The sequence below is a fragment of the Ictidomys tridecemlineatus genome, chromosome 8 (assembly GCF_052094955.1).
Source record: "Ictidomys tridecemlineatus isolate mIctTri1 chromosome 8, mIctTri1.hap1, whole genome shotgun sequence".
NCBI classification, from domain to species: domain Eukaryota; kingdom Metazoa; phylum Chordata; class Mammalia; order Rodentia; family Sciuridae; genus Ictidomys; species Ictidomys tridecemlineatus.
Window position 1 is genome coordinate 137,476,120 of NC_135484.1, and position 25,025 is coordinate 137,501,144.

Here is a 25,025-nt window from a genome sequence, read left to right on the forward strand (position 1 = left end):
ATGCTTGGGAGTTCTTTCAAGCTAAAATTGCTACCAATGGAAAGAAGTTGTTTTGGTCTGTTTTGTGTTGCTACAACAGAATACCGCAGACTGGCTGCCAGACAAAAGAACCGAGAATTATTTTTTATTCCTTGGGACTTACAGATCTGGAGGCTGGGAAATCCAAGGTCGAGGGGCTGCATCAGGTGAGGACCTTCTATGGTGGAAGGTGGAAACTCAAGAACGTACACAAGAGAGGGAGAGAAGTAAACCATGGGAGGAAGCAGGAGGGACCAGAGAGATCCCTTGTGATGATGAACCCACGCCCTTGACCTAGTCACCTCTTAGAGGACCCGCCTCTCAAGACAGCTGCACCTCCCGTGCTATTTGGCGGACACATTCAAACCCATAGTAGGGATGTTTTGGGAAATCAAAGTCTGGTTTAAGAAGTAGACCCAGGGCTGGTCTTTTTCTGGCCCACATAACCTTCACACCCTTAAAACATTATGGGAAAGGTTAGCATTCGGCCACATGCAACAGAAAACCCTACCACCGTGGCTTATCCCAAAAGGGTTTTATTTTCTAAAAAGTGTACCAACATCCTGCACTGATACCACAACCCCATGATCACATCAGCACCCCAGCTACGCCCCCTATTTCCTCTCTACCATCTTCAGCCTGTGACTCTTCACATTGGTTCTCTTTAGTTGGTAAGACGGCAGCTTCACCTTCAGGCTCACAGAAAACAATTAAGGGAAAGCAGGAGAGAAGAAATTCAGCTTCCCCCAAAACTCTGAGGTTATATCTGCATGTCTCATAGGCACCAACTGTCCCATGGCCACCTTCTATGGGCAAGGGGACTGGAGAGTTTGTTATTTACAAACTAGAGCATATTCTGTATGGCACACAAGGTGATGAGAGTTCAGTTGATCCAGAAGAAGGGTAAAATGTATGCCTGGTCAGCAGAGAGCAAGATCTACTATGCGTCCCGTATGAAATAAGACTTCTCTATACTCCCATTCTGTTATTTACTTTTTCTTGTACTCAACAAATAAATACTGGGGGTTGAGGTCATAGCTCAGTGATAGAGTGCGTGTTCTCTATGTGTAAGGCACTGGATTCCATCCCTAGAACAAATCCAAACACACACATATGGACTGCCTACTATCTTTAGGCAGTCTCCTAGGTACTTGGGGATGCAGCACTGAGTGCTTATGAACACAACCAGAAGAGCAAGACATATGGATTGCCTTGGACCATTAGCCAAAGTCAGTGGTCCTGAGCAAACTGAGCTGAGATACAAAGTGAAAGTTCCACTCTCCCATTCAGTGGTAATTAATGCCCAGCCAGAGAGAGCAATGGAGAAGGGCTGTCTCAAGAGTCTAATTGCAACCTGAATCGCAGATTCTTCCTGTTAGTTTCCCCTGACTTCTCAGGCTCAGTGCTTTAGAATGCACCCACTCTGCTCTAGACTCTGCGCTAGGGACCCATCTTGGAGAGGAGATGAGAGACCATGATTCTAGATAATTCAGTGACCCATGATATAGACTGCTGCCTCTTACGTGTCTTCAGAGAAGTCCTGGAGGCAACAGACCATCAGGAAACCATTCCAAGAAATCAGTTTCCATATCACCATTTAAATAGAAACACAGCTGGGAACCCTGGAACCTCCATATACTACTGCTTCCAGGGAAAATTGGTACAAACCTTTTGGAAAGCAGTTGGGATGTGCACATCCCAGCATTTACACTCAACGGATCCAGGTCTGATTTTACTGGGAACCAAGCCTAGGTAAAGTAATCCAATTGTAGAAAACCTTTATGCGCTAAGATGTTGACTGTGGCATTGGGTACAATAATACACCAGGAGAACAATCTAAATATTCATCAGTAGGAGAATATATAAAAAAAATTATGGCACACACACTCAATAAAATGTTATGTAACCACTAACTATGGTGGTCATAAAGACTGTCTCATCAAGAAAAAAAAATGCTTTGTGTGAATGTTTAAGTGAAAATTGCCAGTTACAAACTTACATGTAAACTGTCATTTCAATTTTTAAGTATACACACAAGCAGGAAATATTTAAAATGGCAATGATGGGTAAGTGACTGTGGGTCTATGGGTGGTCACATTCTAAGTGATTTATTTCTCCTATTCTTCAGATTTTTATGTATGTTTAAAGGACATGAATGAAAAAATAGTCATAATTTGGAAAAAGGAAAAGGAAATTAAGTGCTCTGTGAGCTGTTTTACCTTCTCTGATGTGACATATAATTCCTGGGGGGAAAAAAATAGCAACCTGTTAAGTAGGTCTTTTCCCTAGGGTGGTTTAGAAGAAAGATAGTAAGAAGAGACTATCTTCTTACTCGACACAGAACAGGGAATGCTTTTACCAGCAAGAGAGAGCAATTGGTAAAATACCCGACATAGCAATTCAGAGGAGGGAAGATTTATTCTGGTTCACACTCCATGACCGACAGGCTCCAAAGCATGGAGGAAGGGCGTGGCAGAGGAGAGCTGTTCAGGTCTCAGCAACCAAGAAGCTGAGACAGAAAGAAAAGAGCCAGGACAGATGCACACCCCCAGGCCATGCGCCCAGTGACCTGCTTCCTCCAACCACTTCCAACTTGGCTACAGTCACCAGCTCCCCGTGATCCATTCAAATTATTAATCCACCAAGTGGATTCATCCACTGATCCAGTCAGAGCCTTCATGATATGATCATCGCCTAAAAGCTCCACCTTTGGACATTGCTGCATTTGGGGATCGTATTTTCAACACGTGAGCTTTTGGGGGCACATTCCAGGTCTAAACCATAACACCAAACTTTGTGGGACTCGCTTTTTATAAACTTATTCCTAATAACTTAAAAGAATTTAAATTATTTATACTTAGATCCCTCAGTTCCCAAAACAAAAGCAAAAGATGATAGATAGATAGATGATAGATAGATAGATAGATAGATAGATAGATAGATAGATAGATGGATGATAGATAGATCGGTCCCTGAGGCAAAAATAATATTATGGCACAAGTCCAGATTTTTAGGCCAAGAAAAGCCACTGATTTTCCCTGAATCGTTTTGGCAAGCCAAGCAAAAGATTTCCCTTTGGTCCAACTACGATTTCATTCACAATGCAGAACAGGTATTACCTGCTCTCCTGTTTTCTCTCTCCATCAGAATTGCCTCAGCAGAGCTAGCCAATGCATTTGAAGGCAAACTTGTTATTTGCACATTTTACCAACTTGTCCCAACCTGTATGAGCAATTGCACTGGAGAAAGGAAACTTCTCGTACCACCAGGGAATGGAAATGAGTCCGGCCTCACACTAGGATCTGGAACCTGAGTGACTGAGGTTCTCCCAAGGTGGGCTGCAGAAAATTGGTTCCCAGTAGGCGGGGGTGGGGGGATCTTCAGCAAACCGCTCTGATGAGGCCAGACCTTTCGGTATTTTCTCAGTGTCTCCAGGTCACTTACCTGCTTTGCAGATCTTTGCTTAGCCTCCTCTTATTAGAGACAAGAGAAACATAAAATCCCTACCTTCAAAGGCTTGCGGGTCCATCAGAAAGGCGGCCAGACACGATTCACAACACGCACATACATAACCAGTAGCCATGAAGAAAAGGCATAGGGTAGGGCGGTGGATATGGACTCAGTCTCAAGTTTTCAAGCTCAAACACAGGAGGGTGAGTGTGGATGAGCTATCTTTTCGAGCCTCTTCTGGAGGTTATATCTTGTGGTCACGAGTTCTTCCTACCTAAGCATCGAGTGTTCACCTTTAGGGAGTAAAGAGATGGACTTTTTGAGATCAGATGAGCATCACGGAACTCTGGTCTCAGAAAATGTGCACATGACCTACACACAAATATCTGCAAATGATTTCCAAAGATCCCCCCCCAGAACCATATCCAGCCAAAGTCACCTATGAACTTCTTAAAGTACACACTCAGATTACAATTCATCACTTCCCACACCACTGTTTCACAGGTGAGAAAACAGAGGCCTTGGGCAGGTAAGTAGTTGAACCCAAGGTCATCTGGATCACAGATTAAGAGGACTTGACAAAGAGGCAGGACAGAGACTTCAAAATCTCAAGTGAAGTATTTTTGTGGGTTTTCCAAGGAAAACATTGAAAGCCTAGGGTAGTGGTTTCTCTCTGGTGGGATGGGACGGAGGCCACCATTGGCACCGTGCCTCCAGGCAAGAGCTAGAGAAGTCAGAGAGATCTAGAAGGTGCCCAGACCCCAGCCAAGGTAAGAGGGAGGCGGAGAAGCTCAGTGAGAACCAAGAGCCAACCGAGAAGTTCTGAAGCCAGGTCAGAGCTCAGCACCCCACCTCAAAAGAGTCAGAGAATGCAAACGACCGAGATAAAATGAGACGATCAGCACTGGCCAGGCATCTGCAAGTTCTCATCACAATAACTGTCTCCAGAGAGTCAGCACCTTCTCCTACCTGGAAGGTGATGATCAAAGGGTACAATGTTTCAGGGGGTCTGAGCTATAACATAGGGAGTGTGATTAATAACGATGAGTGCCATACTTCGATATTTGCTAAGAGAGCAGATCTTGTGTCAACTACTCTTTACCCAAAAGGAAGACGACGAACATTTAAAGGGGTCGGAGGAAACTTCTGGAGCTGGTGGACACAGTGACGATTTTAACTGTGATGATGATGGTTTTTCATGGGTGCATCCCTAGCTCCCAACCACCTGAAGTCATAGATTTGAAATTTCTACAGCTTCTGCGTGTCAGTCATATCTTAATAAAAGTGGTTAGAAATGAGTCAAGACAGAAGCTCGTCCCCAAGGATCACATATTGAATGATTCTATTTATATGAAATAGGAAGACTAGACGGATCAATAGAGACAGAAAGGAGGTCAGAGGGGACATGGGACAAGATGGAGGATTAAAGGCTGAAGGCTGAAGGGGGTTTAGTCATGAGAATGTTCTAAAATTGATTGGGATGACAGTTGCACAGATTCTATGGCTTTTACTAAAGCCGTTGTCACGTACACTTCCAACGAGCAAAAAAAAAAAAAAGTATGGTACGTGAATTCTATCTCCACAAGGCTGTTTTTAATGAGATGAAATATCTCTAAATGTCTCCTTTGGACACATTTTCAAGCGGGTTGAGTCTCACTACACTGTAGGTTGGAAGTGGTATTCACCAGGCGTGGTGCCAAGGACAACGAGCTGGTTTCAGAAGCCAAGTTCATTGTCAAAGGATGCACGTCTGCCAACATTAAGGACTGTCAAAAAAAAATGTGCTGGGGAGAGCAGGAGGTTCCTTCTGATAGGATGGTTCAGAAGGCTTCGTTTTTATTTGTGTGCAAATAAAACATCTCCCGTATTAAAACTAAAGGATAGAGGATAGGGCAGATATTTTGACGGCAAAATTCCCTGCCCAGCCTCGGGCTAGTAAAGTGACCTTGAACTCGCTCTTCACATGTTCTTATAGACCCATTTTATGAAGTGATTACTATTATTTCAAAAGGGGTATCGGGAGGAGTGAATAAAATGATGTGTACGAAGTGTGGCACGGGATAAGCCCTCCACGAAATGGCACCTCATATTGCTCTCTTAAAAATTTGACAAGGACCTCTACATCCTCAGAATATAGGCAAAATGGAAATAAATCATTTCATAACCATGTGCAGCAATTTCTCTCCAAAAGGCTTTCCATGGGCATATCCCGGTTAGCAGCAGTCCAGCATTTAACTAATCAGATTTTATTTTTCAGGTCAGAGAAAACCATGAAACTCTGAGAGCATTATTCCCTGAGCTTGTTATTAGTAGGACTCTGTGCCGCTCGAAACTGGCAATCATTTCTACTGAAAAGGGAAATAAAACCAAGTTCTTTCCTAGAAGCAGAAAAGAACACCCGGAGACATCGCTGCCCGACCTTCTTGGTCTCATTTTGATCTCATAAAAAAAAACAGAGAAAAGAAAAACAAACCAATATAAAGCCCAAATGTTCTACTGCAGGAAACCCCAACGACATTGAAGAACTGAGAGGAGGACGAATTATCTTGTTTGTCCAGCAAATAACTCAGAAGTGAGAATCAGGGAGCTCCTGTGACTTATGATGCCCAGCATACGACCTGGCACATAGTAGGTTTCAGAAAGCGATTGTTGGTAGACCCTTGTCATTATTTAATAGCAACTTGTAAAGAAAGCAATGATTTTGCTGGGCAAGGTAGCACACACCTGTAATCCCAGTGGCTCGGGAGGCTGAGGCAGGAGGATCAAAGCCAGCCTCAGCAACCGCAAGGCGTTAAGCAACTCAATGAGCCCCTGTCTCTAAATAAAATACAAAATAGGGCAGGGGATGTGGTTCAGTGGTCGAGTGTCCCTGAATTCATGTCCTGGTCATCTCCACACCTCTCCCCGACAATAAAAGAAAGCAATGTTTTGCCATTGTGTGCAAAATGCCAGAGCAGGCAGTTTTAGCTCACCCGGCCTCCTCCTCCCCGGAGTTCTTTATACCCAGAGCTGGGGCAGCTGACAATCACCACCACCTCATGAGTCCCACCTGGGAGAACAGGCAGAACTTTTTTCTTGAAGACTCCTCGCTCCAGTTATCCAAAATGCCCGTCTTCAACCAGGCGGAGTTGAAGTCATCTCCAGCACGTCAGTAGGTCTCCAAAAGACCAGCCTGGTATGTGGCACCATGAAAGGGATCCAGCCTAAGTCAGAAGTAGATGGTACCATCTGGAAGCTTGGGTTCACTGTTGATCTTTTTTTTTTTTATCTTTATTTTATATGAAAAGGTCAGGTGATTGACAGGCTGATATTGCAAGACGCGGCTAGGAAGTTGCAGCTACCCTGTTTGCCATCCCAAGTGAAAAACCATCATAGATTCTCCAGAGAACACGGTTATTTATTTGGGAAGAGCAGGGGACTATACTCCCAGAGGTTGGGCAGGGGGACGTTTTTAAAGAACAGCGAGGAGACATAACATCAACCATGACCCTAGGTCACAATGGTTAGTAGCGAGAGTGGTGTCAGGCCAAGGTGGGCCCGGCTCTTCCTGGGCAGATGTCTTGCGGAAATCCCTTTTGTATGAGAATTGGCCTCTGTGCCAGCTTGGCTTTCGGACAGAGTGCCGGATACTTACTAACAGCTCTTCCTTCATAACCAGCCTGCTTTTAGGATTGACACAAGAGACTCCATATTTGGTTTTGATGATTTTCACATTTCGATCCCAAGTTAATTCCTGGAAGCCTCTATTTTTTTTTTTTGGTAATTCTTCTAATTAATAAAAGTCACACAGTAGAACTGCCTGTAGTTGTGGCCCTGGGGGGCAAGGTAAAGTCCCCGTACTGTTCCAGGCACTGTCTCACAAGTTACGGATCAGTTCTTAGTTCCAATTGGAGGTGTCAGTCTTGTAACCTGTAGACCAAATCCAGACACCGCTGGGTGTGCTTGGCCTCTCGGGGGTTGGCCAACACCACAGGGATTTTTAGGATTTGTTTTATTTGCCAACACATTTTTTTTCCAGTTTTTGAACTGCTGCGTTGAAGTATGATTGACATACAAAAGCCAGCCACTATCTAATGTATGCAACTTGTTACTTTTAAAGAAAAGCATCCGTCCATGAAGCCATCTTCACAGTCAAGATCAACATCATGAACTTATCCCTCACCTCCAAAGATTCTCCCCTTCCCCTTTGGGGGTTTTTGTTTGATTTTGTGGTTGGAGCACATAAGAATATCTGCCAGGACCCTCTTAGCTAATGCTGAAGTATACAATATGGTGTAGTTCATCGCAGGTCCTGTACTGTACAGTGGATCTCTAGAACTTGGTTATTTGGCATAATTGAAACTTTTTAGCCTTTGACAAAATGTCCCCATTTCTCCCTCTTCTGAGCTCCCAGAAACTACCCTTCTGTCTCTTGAGACAGGTTATCCCTAAGTTGCTTAGAGCCTTGCCAAGTTGCTGAGGCTGGCTTTGAACTTGTGATCCTCTGCCTCAGCCTCCCGAGCCCCTGAGCTCATAACCACGGGCCACTGTGCCCGGCAATCTGAACCATGTGTAAATGTGAAGTTCTGTGGCATTAAGTCTATTAGCACTGTTGTGGAATACACCAGTCTTCTCCAGAACTTTCCATCTTGCAAAACTGGAACTGGAACTTATTAAATAAAATTCCCCCCACCCACACACACACACCAGTCCCTGGCCACCACCATTCTTCTTTCCAACTCTGTGACTTTATGTGTGGTATAAGGAGGATCATAGGCACTTATCCTTCTCTCCCTGATTACTTCCCTGAGCAAACTGTCTTCGAGATTCCTCTGTGTTGTAGAATATCTCAGGGTTTCCTTCCTTTACAAGATTGAAAGTCATCCACTGTTTGGATCTGCCACCTTTTGCTTGTCCCTTCAGCCGTCGGCGGGCACTTGCCATGACATTTCTAAAGTTGGAAGGTGTCTGTTAAAAACCCAGATGTCGGCCTTGAAAGGGGCTCAGAGGATGCAGGGTCCTCCTGCTGAGTGGCAGCAACCAGTTGGGCCTAAGCTGCTGTCGTCTCCTCTAGAATGAGCTCTCCTTTCTGTACCAAACCTGTTGTTTTGTTTTTTTCCTCCCACCTGAGAATATCACCTGTGTGTGTTGCCTGTGGGACTTTTGTATAAAAAGGAATTATGCCCCTGCTCCATGCAAATCCTAGACGGGGATTTTTCTTTAACTCGGTTTTCCAAACCGACTGGGCACACGGGCTAGCTCTGCTCCTCTAGTGTGCGTTTTCACAGGATCTGAGGAAGGAGAGCAGGAAGAGAAGGTGTGCAGCAGCTGGCATCTCCTGTGGGCCCTGCCGCGCGCACACACACACACACACACACACACACACACACACACACACACCCGTTGCCCACTGCAGAGGATGGGCTCAGCGCTCTCAGCCATGACACCTCTAAGTGATCCCCTGGCTCTGGGGCCTTCAGAGAGCCCCCGACACCCTGAGAAAGGAAAGGGACCCATCTTCCTTTATCGAATTTAGCCCAGGGTGGCGCCCGGGGACAGTGCTCGTGATTTTATCGATGCCCTTGCTTTGTCTTCAAGTCGGCTCCACTTCATAGGGAAAGCCCTCCAGCAGAAAGACTTCATGAGAACTTCCCTTCGTAATAACTCCCCCAGCTTCACAGCCCTCTTCACTGAGAACTTTTCTCAAATCCAATCAAAATCCCCCTTGGAGCCGTCTAAAGGCATCTCAAAGAAATATTCGCTCTTCCCCATCCCCTGCGAAACATCCCTGGGGGGCGGGGGGGACAAACACTAGTATTCAATCGCCACGCAGCCTTTGCTAACCAGCACACCTTATTTCTCAACCTATTAGTCACTCCTGATGCCCTCACCTGAGCTTTCTTCAAATGCTGTGCGTCTCTCCGGATCCGTGTCACTCAAACCCAGACATAGAATTCTATCGAGGTGCCGAGCAGCGCTGACTATACTGAAGATTGCTTCGTTTTCTAATTGTGCAATCTGCTGTCACGCTTGATTTCCAAACCAGAGCACTGCATCGCCTGACTCACGATCAGCTCCGGGAACACGTGGTTTTTAGCTATTTTTCAGCTCCCTGTGTACCTAGCACATCGTTCGTTGCTCATGGCAGATTTGAAAGGTCGGGTTTTTCTTTGCAAGCACAGGGCCCTTTGTGGTGCATTAGTCAGCTACACACTACGTAGTGAAATCGCTGAGGCAATTAACTTATAAAGAGAAAAAATGGATGTTGGCTCACAGTTCTGGAGATCCCAGTCCAAAATCGAATGGCCCTGTGGCTTTGAGCCTCCGGTGGAGGGCAGCGCATCATGACAGGAGTGCCTGGTGGGACAAATCCGTCATTTCAGGAGCCAGGAAGCAGGAGAGTGGAAACTGGCCAGGGTCCCAAGAACCCCTGCAAGGACATGCCCCATATGATCAAAGCACCTCCCACTAAGCCCCACTCCTCAGAGTCCACAGCACCTCCCACCTGGGTGCTTTGGGGGCAATGCTTTAATCCGTGGACCTGCTGGGGACACTCATCCAGACCGGAGGAGTTTGTCCCTTCTGAACTTTACTATTATTGCTTTCTCTCCATGTCTCTAAGTTACCAAGCCATTTTAAATTCTGAATGATACCGAGTCCCGGATTCCTGTTGTCCGCACCTGGGCTTAATGAGGTGTCTGTGAAGTGCGCCCCCTCTTCCATCGCTGCCTCCTTCTCACCATTAGTGGTCACCTTGATGGCTCTTTGATAAGCCCTTCCAGTCACTTATGCAACCCAATCTTTTGCGGACCCAGACCCTTGCCACGTAGTGCAGAATACGACAGAATTTCCTTCTCTTTTAAGATTGAAAATCATTCCCTTGTTGAGGCAGGCCACCATTGGCTTATCTAATCACCCGTCAATGGCCACTTACCAATGCATTTTAAATTTAAAAGCTGTGTATTGAAAACCCAGATAGCAGTAGTGCACCAATTTCTATGTCAACTTTACTAGTTCAGCAGTCAGCTCTAGCTGCTATTTCTTTGAGACAAAGCCTTTAGAAAGCAAAGACTGGATTTTTCACATGCGAAATAATTCAGTTGAACCCCTACCTCTCATCATGTGAAAATAAATTAACATGGATAAAGGCAAAATATAAGACCCTAAATTATGAATGTGCTAGAAGAAAAGTTTCTTCTTATACACGATTTCTCTGTGACATCAGTCATCTATATAATTTTGATGAAAATATTTATCAAGTACTTAATAAGGACTGAGCATAAATATGCATAAGAACTCCCATCTTCAAATAACTTACAGTCTGGTGAGGCCCATACATCAAGAACCCTGTGTTATAATAAGGGGGTTCAACAATGTGTTCTGCAGGCAAAGACAGAAGAATGTTGGCTGATATTATTTACCAAGGATATAATAATTCTCTTTTTTCCAGGGAAGTTTCCAATAAAATATGACTGATTCTTCAGCCGTCATGAGTGTGCTATATGACCTTGCCCCCTCCATAGATGACCGATGTCACTGAGAAATACAAGCATAAGAAGAAACGTTTCTTCTAGCACATTCATTATTTCAGGTCTTATATTTTGTCTTCATCCACACTAAGTTAATTTTTTTTATATGATGAGAAGTAGGGGCTCAACTGAATCATTTCACATGTAAAAATCTAGTTTTCCCAGAACCTTTATTAAAGATGTTTTTCTTTTCTGATTGTAGTAGTCATTCCCAGTGGAATAGTATGCAACTATACAAAGGATGTAACTTTTGGGAGGGTGGGTTACTGGAGATTTAACCTAGGGTGCTTTAATCATGGTGCTATATCCCCAACCCCCCTTTTTATTTTTTATGAGATAGAATCTCACTAAGTTGATTAGGGCCTCGCCAACTTGTGATCATCCTGTCTCAGCCTCCAGAGCTGCTGGGATTACAGGCATACAGCACTATATGCCCAGCGCAAAGGATGAAATCTTTTATTTTCTGCAACATGAATGAAACCGGAGGACAAATTTCGCTCTCTCGCTCTCTCTCTCACTCTTTTTCTTTCTCTTCCTACAAACACACATACACACACACACACACACAGAAAAGGCCATGTGAAGGTAACATGACAAGGTAGGTGTCTGAAAGCCAAATATAAGGACCCTCACCACAACCCAACAATGCTGGTACTCTCATCTTGAACTTCTAGTCTCCAGAAGAGTAAAGAAAAAACAAAATCTGTTGTTTAAGCATTTTCCTATGGCAGCCCAAGCAGATGAACACAATCCCTATTTAAATAATAATCTTCTACAACTCAAAGGCCCACCCACTGGTGAATGGATAAACAAAATTCAACGTGTCCTTACAATAGAATATTATTCAGCAGTAAAAAGGAACAAAGGACTGATGCTGACTGCGATCCTGAATGGACTCCGTGCTAAATCCAAGAAGGCCCCCACAGAAGACCACCTAGTGGTGCCTGCGCTTACGTGACAGTCTCATGAAAGACAAATCTACAGAGACAGAAACGTCCAGGAGTGTGGGCCAGAGGCTGGGGCTGGGAACGGGATTAACTGGGTACCAGGGATTTTACTGGAGTGATAGAAAGGTTCCATGACTGGTTTAGGGTGAGGGTTGCCCAACCTGGTAAGTCGTCACACACTACCTAACGTCACTGAATGGCACAACAAATAAAGTCCACCTCACCAAAGGCATTAGAATAAAATAATTAAATTGAAATGACATCTTGTGAAAAACCTCCCCTCCCTCTTTTCTCTCCACCCCTAACCCATTTCTCAGCCCGGCCCACCCAGCGCCATGTCACTGAGCTCTCCCCATCCCCGCGGCCTGGTCTCGCCAGCCCCTCCAGACGGGCCTTTGCCTACTCACATTCGTCTCATCAAATCATGGAAACGTGGGCGTCGCCGAGTCTGTGGCCTGGTCTGTCCTCAGCATCGCGCACCAGGCTGCCCATTCTCACCTCCGTGGCCTCCTCCTCCCTCCTCCTCACTGGGGACACTAATTGAGGGCCACACCTGGGTCTCACTTCTTCCCACGGCTTTCAATACCCTCCACACCTCAAAGACCCCCAACCTCCATGCCCACTCCCCTCTCCTCCGGTGCCATCTCGTCTGCCTGGACTGGAGCAGGAGCCGCCCAAGCCACCCCCCTCCACTCTGCCCCTCAGAACCAGAGAGACACTGCGGACACGCCACCTGTTCCCCAGGAGGCTCAGCCTGGCCCCCGTGGAGCCAGTGACTGGTCCTGCGGGGCCACTTAGCTGTAGGGGACAAGAACAAAAGGGCCGTGTGACGGTGACAGGTCACAGAGGGCCACAGGGGATCCAATGTGGACACAGAGGAGGGGTCTCAAAGGGGAGGGTCAGCTGACTCTCGCTGGGGCTGAGATCAGGGGTCCCTCTGGCCAATCAGGTGACAGAGGCAGAGTGGGAAAGAGTTGCTCAGTGGCCAGGTCAGCCTCCCCGTGGGGACCCGCAGAGACGCGGTGCAGGGCGCCTTGGTGCTCGCTCCCTGCCCAGCACGGTCCCTCACTGTGCTCTGCTTTACCAGAGCAGCAAGGGAAGCCACCGAGAGGCACAGGGAGTGAGTGGGACTGGGGACATCCCCTGCCGGCCTCCTGTTCCCACTACCTGATGTCACGCCGCCTGGATCCTCAGAGGAGCTGAACGCACCCCACACGGAGGCAGCGGGCCTCCTCTTGGGGTCTGTCGGGACCTCTGCCTGTGACGGGGGGAGGCCTGAAGTTTGCCACCGGCCTGTTGCCTGCAGCCGTCCCTCGCGGCACCCGGCTGACGGCTGTGCCTACTGGGCGCCCACCTCCTGAGACCCTGGTGGAGGGCAGCAGTATCCAGAGCGCCCTGCCCAGAATTCACACCAGAAGTGGCCGATTGCCCCAGAGCCTCGGAGTCCAGGAGAAGGTCAGGGTCAGGGTCAAGGTCAAGAGGAAACTGCACAAGGTCCCTGGGGTGTCTGGGACAGCTCTTCTGAGTTCTGGGCGGGTAGAAGAAACGTGGATCCAGTGCCCCCACACACACACTGCTGCTGGGGTGCCCCGCGTCAGCCCCCAGCTCAAGCCTCTGCAGTGCCCAGGTGTGCAGGGCCTGCCCAAGGGGCCACGCAGGGGCGGAGGTGGCAGGAACTCGGCACCAAGGCTGTGGAGGCAAGGGCAGCGAGGACAGGAGCCCTGTGAGGCCCACTGTGGAAAGGGAGGCCAAGAGGTCCCCAGGGCGGCCCACCTGAAGGGCCTCTGAGGGCTGCCTCCTGGCCACGTCCCAGCCACAGGAGTGAGGGAGGGGGCAAGAGAGGCCCGGCCAGGGCTGACGCCCCCCGGGACCCGTGCCATTCACCCCCAGCCCAGCCTCCTGCTGCTCCTGGGAGACTCCGGGAGCAGCCTGGGGACCCCACCGGCCACCAAAGGGTCCTGATGCCCTTTTCATGTCTGCACAAGAAGAATTTGCAACAAAGACCTGTTCCTACCATTCTAAAAGCTCGTTTTCCTTTTGTTTTTTCTCATTTACGGGTTCGTTTACAATTGTTTTTATTTGTTCTTTCTAGAGACACGTGACAGTGGAGTGCATTTTGACCTATTTCACACACACAGAGCATGGCCTGTTCTAATCAGGATCCCATTCCCGTGGTTGTGCGTGGCGTGGGGTTTCACTGATGGTGTATTTACATATGAACACAGGACAGTTACGACCAGTGCATGCCACTGTCTGTCCTATCCCCATTCCTCCCCCCTTCCCGCATTCCCCTTGGTCTAATCCAATGAACTTCTATTCTTCCTTCCCCACCCCGGAACTGTGTGTCAGCATCCACATATCAGAGAGAAATTCAGACTTTGGTTTTTGGGCATTGGCTTATTTCACTTAGCACTGATAGTCTCCAGATCCATCCATTTACTGGCAAAAGTCATTCTTTTTTTCCTGGCTGAGTACTATTCCATTGTGTCTATGTACCACATTTTCTTTATCCATTTATCTGTTGAAGGGCATTTAGGTTGGTTCCATAGCTCAGCTATTGTGAATTGAGCTGCTATGAACATTGATGTGGCTGCGTCACTATAGTATGCTGATTTAAAGTCCTTTGCGTATAAACTGAGGAGTGGGATAGCTGGGTCAAGTGGTGGCTCCATTCCCAGTTTTCTGAGGAATCTCTATACTGCTTTCCAGAGTGGTTGCATCAATTTGCAGTCCCACCAGCAATGTATGAGTGTGCCTTTTCCCCCACATCCTCACCAATATTTTATCATTACTTATATTCTTGATGACTGCCATTCTGACTGGAGTGAGATGGAATCTTAGAGTAGTTTTGATTTGCATTTCTCTAATTGCTAGAGATGTTGAACACTTTTTCATATATTTGTTGACCATTTTGAATTTCTTCTTCTATGAAGTGCCTGTTCAGTTCCTTTGCCCATTTATCGATTGGGTTGTTTGTTGTTTGGTTCTTTTTTGTTATATATGACAGCAGAATCCATTTTGATGGAATTATACATGCATGGAAGAGATCTTCACAATGGAGTATTACTCAGCCATAAAAGAATGTTTCCCTAAGTGTAAACAGGTTCTAAGTGACAAGAAAACAAAATGTAAGTCAGATCGTCACCTCTTGCTCAGAAACTCCTCATTCTCATCATCGACCTTCAGAATCAGCTCTCTGCCTCCTCTCGCCCCCCGTCCCTGGTCCTCTCCCCAGCTGATGGGGTTCTATCTCAGCTGTGCTCCACCTCAGAGCCTTGGCCTTGCTGTTCCCTTTCCTGGAATAGACCTTTCCCTGAATATCCTGTGACTCACTCCCTTACTTCCACTTACAAAGACACTCTGTGAGTCACAGTCCCCTGACGTGGATGCCCACTTCTCCAACGGGGGGAAACCCTAGAAAGGAGAAGCGGATGGATTCGTGTCAGTGGAAAAATCCCAGGATCTGCTTGTCCCTGATCCAAATTGATTTTCAAAACGGATTTCTCCATCAGACTCAGCATCAACCAGAAAGAGAGACTCTGACCTCGTGAGCCTTCCCGGGGTGACGCAGCGGCATTCACAGCGTCACCTCCCGGGTGCCCTTGCACAAAAGTATTGCACCATAGAGCCATCGAGAGGAAATCGTCAGAAAAAATTCAGATTGTGAGGGATTTTACCCCCCCCAACCCCCCCCAAAAAAATAAAAAAAGAAAGAAAAAGTTGGCCTGAAGTTGGCAAAAATATTAGCATCATCCATAACAGCAACAAAAGTACAGGAGACCTAGATCAAAGGCCAGGGAAGAAACAGAATAACCCAATACAGTGAGTGAGACGTGACGGACCTGGGAGGGTTATAAAGGACGATTTGGGGGGAAATTAGGAAAAATTGAATATGAACCAGAAAGTTAGATCACGCTGAGTTAGTGAATTTCTTAGATGTGATAATGGCACCGAGAACTCATAGGAGGATGTCTTTCTTAGCATTCACACACGGAAACATGTAGACGGAGCCTCAGAGTCTCTACGATTTTCAAATAGTTCAACAACAAGCATTTGAGGGGAGCCCCCCTAGCAAGATGTTAAAAGACAGGGGCCAGAGACTTTGGGCGCTCATTGAATCAGTCCTTCAACCTCTACCTGTGTTTGATATTTCAAGATTAAAACATTAAAAATCTGTTTCTTTTATGAATGAATTAATGGAGACAGTCTTCTCGATTGTCCTGGGCAACTTCAAACTCACAATCCCCCTGCCTCAGCCTCCCAAGGAACTAGGATGACAGTCAGGGGCCACTGTGCCTGGCTTTCGTTTCTTTTACGTTGTAAATAAAACATCATAACAAAAGGAGAGTTTATTAAACCTTTTCTACTGTTTTAAATAATATAATTGGAAGAATAACAATACAAGAGCTATACAAAGCTTTATCATTGAAATTTACCTATGAATATATTGAAGAGTGAAGCTCTGGATAGAACTTTGTCTCTCTCTCTCTCTCTCTCTCTCTCTCTCTCTCTCTCTCTCTCTCTCTCTCTCTCTTTCTCTGGCTCTGATGATACTTATGTGCATATAACATTTTATCATTTAAAATTTACTATTGATGCGGTTACTAATAAGTAACTACTTTTTAAAATTGATTTTATTTTTTTAAATACATGACAGCAGAATGCATTACTAATCTTATTACACATAAAGAGCACAATTCTCTTTTCTTTCTTTCTCTCTCTCTTTCATTTTTTTTTAAATTTTAATTTTTTTTACTGGGGATTAAACCCAGCAGGTGCTTTACCACTGACCTACATTTCAACTTTTTTGGTTTTTTTTTTTTTAAATAATCTTGCTAAGTTTCTTAGGATCTTGCTAAGTTGTTAAAGCTGGCCTCAAACTTGTGATCCTCCTGCCTCAGCCTCCTGAGTTGCTGGAATTATAGGCCATGGGCCACCACACTTGGCTGGAAGGACTTTGATATACTGTGTCAGAACCAAAATCCTTTAATATAACTCCTGTTGGGTGCTGAAATTTATTTCTAGCAATAGTCAACTGGCTACATTTGCAAAACTTGGTGGCTACCAGAGTCTAGTTAATTTTCTCAGTAAATGTCATCAACATTTGAGAATGAAACAGCTCCACATCAAAATTTATTCCTTTAAAACTACCTCAGGTCTACATTGTCACAAGAAAGACTATAAAATACAGCAATCACTTCTATAGATGGAAAAATTCTGGAACAAACAGACATGGAAAATGTCCCTCTCAGAATAGTTTCCATGACAGCCAGAAGCGAGTCTAATTTATAACAAAGTATTTAAGTCGAAAGTTTCTAATTATCATGATCTAAAACTTGATCTATCACTTTATATTCAAAATTTGATTTACATAATTCATGTCAAATGACTCGGTTGTGATCATTGTTAGTGAGGAAGAAGTAATATGTTCCTTTTTTCCACCCTTGAGGAAAGACCCCCATTTCTCAGTCACAGTAAATGCAGAATTGTTGCCGGTCCCGGTTAGGTTAGATGAGTTAAGAAACGATAAAGGGAAGGGGTAATGACAAGAATGAAACAGAAGGATTAAAAAAACAGACGACGGAATAACGAATTTAAACCCATGTGATTGGCCATTTTTAAATCGAGTACCAATTAGCTTTGACATCTTTGAGACACTGCTTACTGTCCGAGGTGAGAAACAGGCCAATTACCCTGATCTGATCACTGCACAATGTCTACATGCCTGATGACATCACATCGTGCCCCGAGAAGATGTACAAACACTACATATGGATGTTAAATAGAACTGCAGTATCGCTTGTGTGCTTTGACTCCTGAAATCCTGTCAAACAAGAACAGGATCTGAGAACGCGAGATGGGTGGACACCGAAATTAAATTCGCAGTCAGCTTTTTAAGATGGGGAGAAATCAGATTTGCTAGATTCATCCATTCTTTCTTTTTTTGCATCACGGTGTCACCTGAGTTTGAATATTTAGATGAATGTTGACTGTTTCAAGATTCATAAGCTGGACATAAAGGGGAAATCATGCTGAGCAGTTCTTGACACAGATTTTTATCTGCATAAAAATCCCTGGTGAATCCCAAATTCTGCCCAGATCAAGGTCACCACCTCCAGGCCCCCACGCCTGCACCCTAGAGAAAGGTCACAGTGGTGTACAGTGGGATCGGCTCGAGAACCCCGCCCGGGAGGAACCTTTACACTGGATGGGGACGACCATAATATCTACCTATAATAGGAACAATGTTCTGAGATAAGTACTTCACCTGTTGCTGAAGTTAGGATCTGGAATGTCCTGCCAAGGCCCAGGGACTATTACTATTGGGAAGTCGTGGAACCTTTAAGAGGAGGAGCCTAGCGGGAGGACTTAGGTCATTGGGGGCGTGTCCTGAAAGGGGACTGTGAGACCCGGTTCTCCTCCTTTCTTTTTAACTTCCCTGCCACCGTGAAGTGTCCCAGTAAATCATGTACATCCATAAGAATAGGGTCCTGGCTACAATAAGGTGTGTAATATTCCATGCTCATAACTATATCAGAAGCTTCACTCCACCACCGGCTCTCCAACGTGAACTGCTGCCTCCTCACAGGCCCAAAAGCAGTGGAGCCAACTGACCATGGACTGAACCTTCTAAAACTGTGAGCCAAAATAAACTTTTTGTCTTAATGAGTTAGTTACGTCAGGTATTTGTCACAGTAACAGAAACGCAATCCGTATGCCATTTCCACGCATGCTAAAAAGCAACCCTCGGCTCTCCTCCCTCCTTCCCTTCCACGTCTGCTCCACGTGCTTTCTTCTTTGTGTTCTGTCCTCCTGTGGGTGGGTATGTCGATGGGACCTCTTCGGCTTTCCCTCTTTCCTAGCACACAGCCTGCCTGCTCTCAGACCCTTCTGCTCCACTTGCCTCCCTGCAGCACCTGGCCCTCCTTCAACACTCCCCAAACCCAGGGCTCCCTTCCCATCAGGAGTTCTAAATCCTGGGCAAAGAGGGGTATTCATGGGGTGCAGCCACAGGGTGATCCCAGGCCTGGGACCTGCGATTGGCCGTGAGGGGCAGGAGAGCCGTCTGGGTTCTGCACATGGTAATACATCTCCAAGGCTCTTCATAGCATGCCTGTTCAGAAATGAGGGCACCAGCATGTTCTTGAGGGTAGAGTTTAGGGCCCTTGGATGTAAAGGAGGTCGCCCATTTGCCCAAGTGAAGGATGGTTGGTTTCAACAGCTTGAGGTGCAGAGAAGTAGCCTCCACCTTCCGAAGCCGCTGACAGCAAGCACCGTTATCATCGGGACCCAAACATCAGAGGCGACATCTACCACAAAGCCAGCGGGAGGCTAATAATATATCGCTCAGCCGCATGAGCGCTAAAATCAGTGATTTATAAAGTCAATTAAAAGCAAGTAATTAAAAGCAAGTGAAGCTGGAAGGTTTATTCAGGTTTTTCCCTCGGTTTCCATAGGTCTATTATCAGGCTTCAATATAAATAAATAAGAATTCAGAGCTGTTTAACCCTGACCTACAGTAAGTGCTCAACAGGTAAGAGCAGGAACAAATTCAATACGATTTTTATGGGCTTGTTGGAATAAGAGTCATAACCACTATCGAGGAGACCACTTTTCCCTGCTGAGTATTTTCTTAGATAAAAAGGAACTGTTCAGACAAGGAGGTACCTCCATCGTCCTCTGACAGGACCCCCCTCAGTGGAGACGCTTGGTGATGAATTTTCAAAACGAGAGAAAAAGGCTCGGTGGACCTCGTCTTGCCTTCTTCCTGGGATCACACACCACGAGGGACCTCAGGAGACCGGGATGTGACTATGGAAAAGAAACCAGGGACTGAGATGAGTAAAGATGCCCCAACCTCCTTTATTCTCTCCTCCAATCCTCACCTCCCTCCCGTTCCCAGGGCCCCCGATTTAGACACTCTTTCAATCTCAGCTAAATTTACTGCTAGAAAAGGATCTGAGGAATGCAGGGTCCTCACACCAAGACAAGAATCCCAGGATTCTTTTTGCACTGGAGGAATATTTGCATTGGAGCAGATGGGCAAAGCTGCAAATCAAAGACTGTAGGTCTAATTAGAGAACTACAGGCCTGGGGAATGTTAGGAAGAAAAAAATAAATGTTGTGTAACTAGGAGATGTCCCCAAGGCCACTGTAATGACCCCACATGAGGCCTTTCCCAGGTGGAACCCTGGTGTCGGGTTAGATCAAGAGGCACCTTGTTGTCGTTTAAATTAAAATGCAAAAGACAGGCCTATTAGCCTTGAGAAAGAACGAGGTGGGTACCTGTGAGCTGATACGGCAAGAGACAATAAGTAGGAAAGAAGACAGAGATCAGCGCGTACAGAATGAATATTCATAGATCCGCTCCCGTCTATGAGGAAAATTCCAAAAAGGTACAAAGCAAACTGGTATCGATGGCTGTCTCTGGAGAGGAAGCCCCGGAGGACTGGAAGTCTAGAGTGGAAAAGACTTTTTTTTTTTCTGTTTTCTCATTTATATTCTCTGTTGTTTTCTTTCTTTTTTTTATTTTTCTTTCTTTCTTTCTTTCTTTTTTTTTTACCATATGGGTACCTGACTTTTTTTGATTTATAGATTTGAAAAGACAGTATGAATGCGTTCAGTGAACTATGAAATCTTTAGGTATCGCTCGTGGCAGGAGATATTATTTTTAAGAGACTAATAATGAGAGACCCCAGTTAGCAAGAAAACAGGATGCCCGTGAATCAAACCCACAATCAAGATATTTCACGAAGCTTCCCTGAATCGGGGTTGAAGTCTAATGCAAACCATAGATAAAAGCCAGCCCAGAGCCAAAAGGAGGGGAAAGACAGACCCCAGGGCTCGTAGAAAACAAGGCCCACTTCAGCTCCACACCTGTTTTTGAAACCGGAGGGAGTCACCTCTTCCTCGGTCCCAGTTGCCTGCCCCATTCTCCCAGACCCCTCTGCTGCCTTCTGATCTGAGCCTGAGAATGGGGGCTGCAGGCGTCGGCTGGCTGGCCCGTTCCTTACTGGAGGGATCTCCCCCAGCTATTTTGGAGCGACTGAGGTGTGTCAAAATTCAAAGCCACGGAGCAGGTGGCTCTGTCAAGAGGAACGCTGCACAGCCACAGGCTGCTCCGGGCTCACGATTTCAGGGACCACTTTGAGGATTCCTGGCTCTGTTCCTTACACGAGCGCTTTGGGGATTGGATGATTATGTTTGTTGGTGAAAAACAAAAAAAAAACAAACAAAAGCCCCCGCAAGTCCTGGAAATCAGAAAATTTCCCAGAGGAGCATTCTGTTAAAGAGGAAGGGGGCAGAGCAACACCTCCCGTCTCCACCAGCCAGACACCACCACCGTCAATTCCCAGAGGTGTCGCAGTTGCGAGAGAATGTACTCCTGGAGAAATTAAGGAGAAATACTCTGCTTCACCAAATGCTCCGCGACTAAAATTAAACTGGGGGAAGAAAAAAAAAAACTGACTTTGAGAAAAACATCATTAACACCCCAAATATGCATGATCCTCTAGGAATCATGAGAGTATTAAATCCATTTTTGAACTCCAAAGGCAACCCAGAAACTAAAAGGGGCAAGTGACAAACTTGAAGATCTGTGAGATCAGAGAGTGAATTTCACATGACAGGCAGGTTCCTGGTGACTTTCTTTGAGCACGCCTGGATCAACCACGCCAGTAATATTTGTGGCACCATAAATCCGGAGAACAAAATTAACCAGCTACAGAGTCTACTGCACTTGAGCTGTAGGACATGACAGAGATTTTCTATCCTTCAGGAATTCGTCTTTTTTTAAAGAGAGATGCACGTAAATGCATTCCAATTTAGACTAACACCGTGCCGTGAAAGAGATCAAAGCGAAAGCTTTCATTTTTGTTTTTGAATCAACATCTATAAATGGTTTTACAATATGAGCCAGGCACCATGCTTAATGCTTTAAATGCCGATTTTATTTCTCACCCCGTCTCTATGAAGTAGATATTATTGTTGTCCCTATTATACAAATGATGGAACAGAAACTTAAAAAGATCAGGTCATTACCAAGTTCAAAACTCCAGCTCTTCACTACCTGGTTAGTTTCTTCTGAGCTTTTAATCAGATACATACAACAACCAGAGCGATTGAATATCCAAGCCACATATAATCAGGCATGGAATCTGCTTCTAATCCTCAATCAACAAGTAAATGAAAACTCACCAGACACACTAGCTAGAAGTGAAGGGTTGGGTGGGGGTCGTGGCTTTTTCTTATCAAACATAAAGTTATTTGTTTAACATCAGGAGGTTATATAAAATTTCATTTGTTTCACCTTACTTTAATATGTTGGGGGTGGGGAAGGTGTTCTGTTACTGATACGAGAAAAATAAGGTCAAGTCAAAATACGTTTCTCATATAATAAATGTATTTGGGGAAATCGATGATTAACAGAATAACACATGAAATGCATTCGGGAAAGTAGTTAATGGAGAAAAGAATTTCACAAATTATTTTGCAATGTAAAAGAATTCCGTTTGTGGATTTATTTATGATCCTCCCTACACCAAACACAGGTTCCAGGCACCTTAGAGAGACACATATAATCCCAGAAAATGTAAACTTTGAAAGTAAGTGATGGATTTCAGTCATGGTAAAAAAGAGAAGGCCAGGGCTGAACTAAGGGTGGACGTCCATGACGGGGACCCCACCGCAGCTCCGGGCTGTCTCAGCCCCAGCCTCTACAGGGAAGTGAGTGTGATCTAGCACAGTCCTCAGGGTCTGTACCAGTTCATCCTTACATCCTTACAGGTTGGTCCTTCCTGCCAGCTTCCCACCCCTCCTGACTCTCAGGAGATGCTCAATCCACTCTGGGAGCCAGTTTCTCTGCAGCCACCCGAAGCTGGAGGCTGACCTTTTCCCAAAATCCACAGCACTATGGGACCGCAGGGTCAAAGTCATCCATCCTCCGAATTCACTGGCGTTTCCTTCCTATATTTTTGGAAATGCTTCTACTTCCTTGTCATCCTCTAACCTCCAGCCATTTGCCCTCATCCCTCAAAGACTCTGTCTTCTGTGCTCCCACCACACATCCATGCGCACCCTGGGTGCCCCGGGTTAGAAGCAGATGCCCATCCAACACCCCTAGGACGCCTGCGCTCAGAACGTCCAGCATCAGGCTCCATGGCCCTCAGCCACCTGTCAGTCATCTCAGCGCACCTGGATTCCTCGCATCGCGCTTCTGAATCTTCACGTCCGACCGTCCGGTGCAGGGTCCTGACCCTGGTTGTGCATGACAACCATCCAGTCACCAAAACCCAGAAGCCCCACTCCCAACCCCCAAGCTCCCACCTTCTGAGATTCTAATTTAATTGTTGGTCAAGTGTCACGGGGGCATCTGTTCATTTTCAAAAAAAAAAAAAGCAACCCCAGATATGTCCAATGTGAAACCAGAGTTGAAAAGCACTGTTCCATCCTCTGCAAAACTTCATTCCTTTCCTCCACTGCCCCTGGCCTTCAACCAGGTCTTCTGATGCATTGACCTCTCCTTTGATCATTTCTACCCACTCCTCTCCTCTTCCTTCACCCTGTCCAGTTTCAATTCCATGCTTCATCCCCTCAGCCACGCTTGCCACCCTTGCTCTGTTCTGCTCCAGCAACAGCTACCCAGAGGCTCCAGTCTGAAGTGATCCAACTGTTCCCCTACTCCACTTCGACACTGAGGTTTCACACCAGGACATGGTGGCCAGGCAGGGCGGTGGGTGGCAGGGAGGGAGGGTGGTTTCAATATTATTCATATAAATTTTAAAAAATTTTTTTCCAAGTTAAAAATGAAAGGGAACCTTCTTCATTTGAAAAATGGAACTTTGTAGCAACCATTTTTTTTTTTAGTTGTAGATGGACACGATACCTTTATTTTATGTGTTTATTTTTATGTGATGCTGAGGATGGAACCCAGTGCCTCACATGTGCTAGGCAAGTGCTCTACCACTGAGCCACAACCCCAGCCCCAGACCATTTTTATTTTTTGCAGCGAATATTTGTATACATAAAAAATCCCAAGTGAGTCCTTGTTAAATGACTAGGATTAAACACCAAATTGAGCCAGTTTTTAGAATAGATCGGCAATACGTAAAACCCAATTATATATCTGTATCCAATGACAAACAGATTGACTATGAAAAAAAATTAAAGATTCCATTTATTTCACCAAAGATATCAAATACTAAAGAATTAATTTCTCACTGTATACAATCGCCAACAGTGAAATGAAAAATTAGAGTCCAATGAAAACTCATGTGTGAAATTTTTTAGTAGATTTATCATAATGGTCAAAAACTATAAGCAACTCAAATGCATCTCATCAAGAGAGTGAATGAACAAACTGGGGGTCTGTGGACTGAAGGGAAGATTATTCAACAACACAGAAGAAAGATGATTGGCGTGCATGAAAGCCCAGTAAGTCTCAAAATGCACTCAAAGTTAAGAAAGCCAGATTCAAAAGAAAGTACATGCTGTATGATCCCATCAATGTGACATTCTGGAAAAAGAAAAGCTATAGGGACGGAAAACAGATTGCCAGAGCAGAGGTGGGAGACAGAGAGATTGATGAGACTTTTTATGTCTTAATCACGGTGGTGGTTTTAGCAGGGATGCATTGGTCCAAATGCACAGACCTGTACTATAAAAAGTGATTTTTTTTTGTATGTACATGATACCTTGATTTAAAGAAAGGAAAAAAGGAACATTGTATTCTACATGGAAATTAACTTTTAAAACAATCTCAATAATAGGAGTGGTTTCAAGGGTAAATTTGTAAGCATTCAAAATTGCTCTTTGTATTTTTTCTGGTTCTACTCATCCCTGTGTTTAAACGGTAGATTCAAAATAAACACTGATAATATACTGACTGTAAGACAAAGAAACAGAACTTAAATTATTTAAATTTGTCACTCTTCGAGATCAACTGGAAATTTTGATCAGTGATTAAATTTTTAAAATGGTGGAAAAGTAGTGAGATCTGTGAGGTATTTGTCTGCCACATGTAAATTTGAGGTAATGCATAATGTGTTCTAGAATATTGCATTAATATCTTTAAAGTATAAATTTATCCTCTTTAAACTATAAT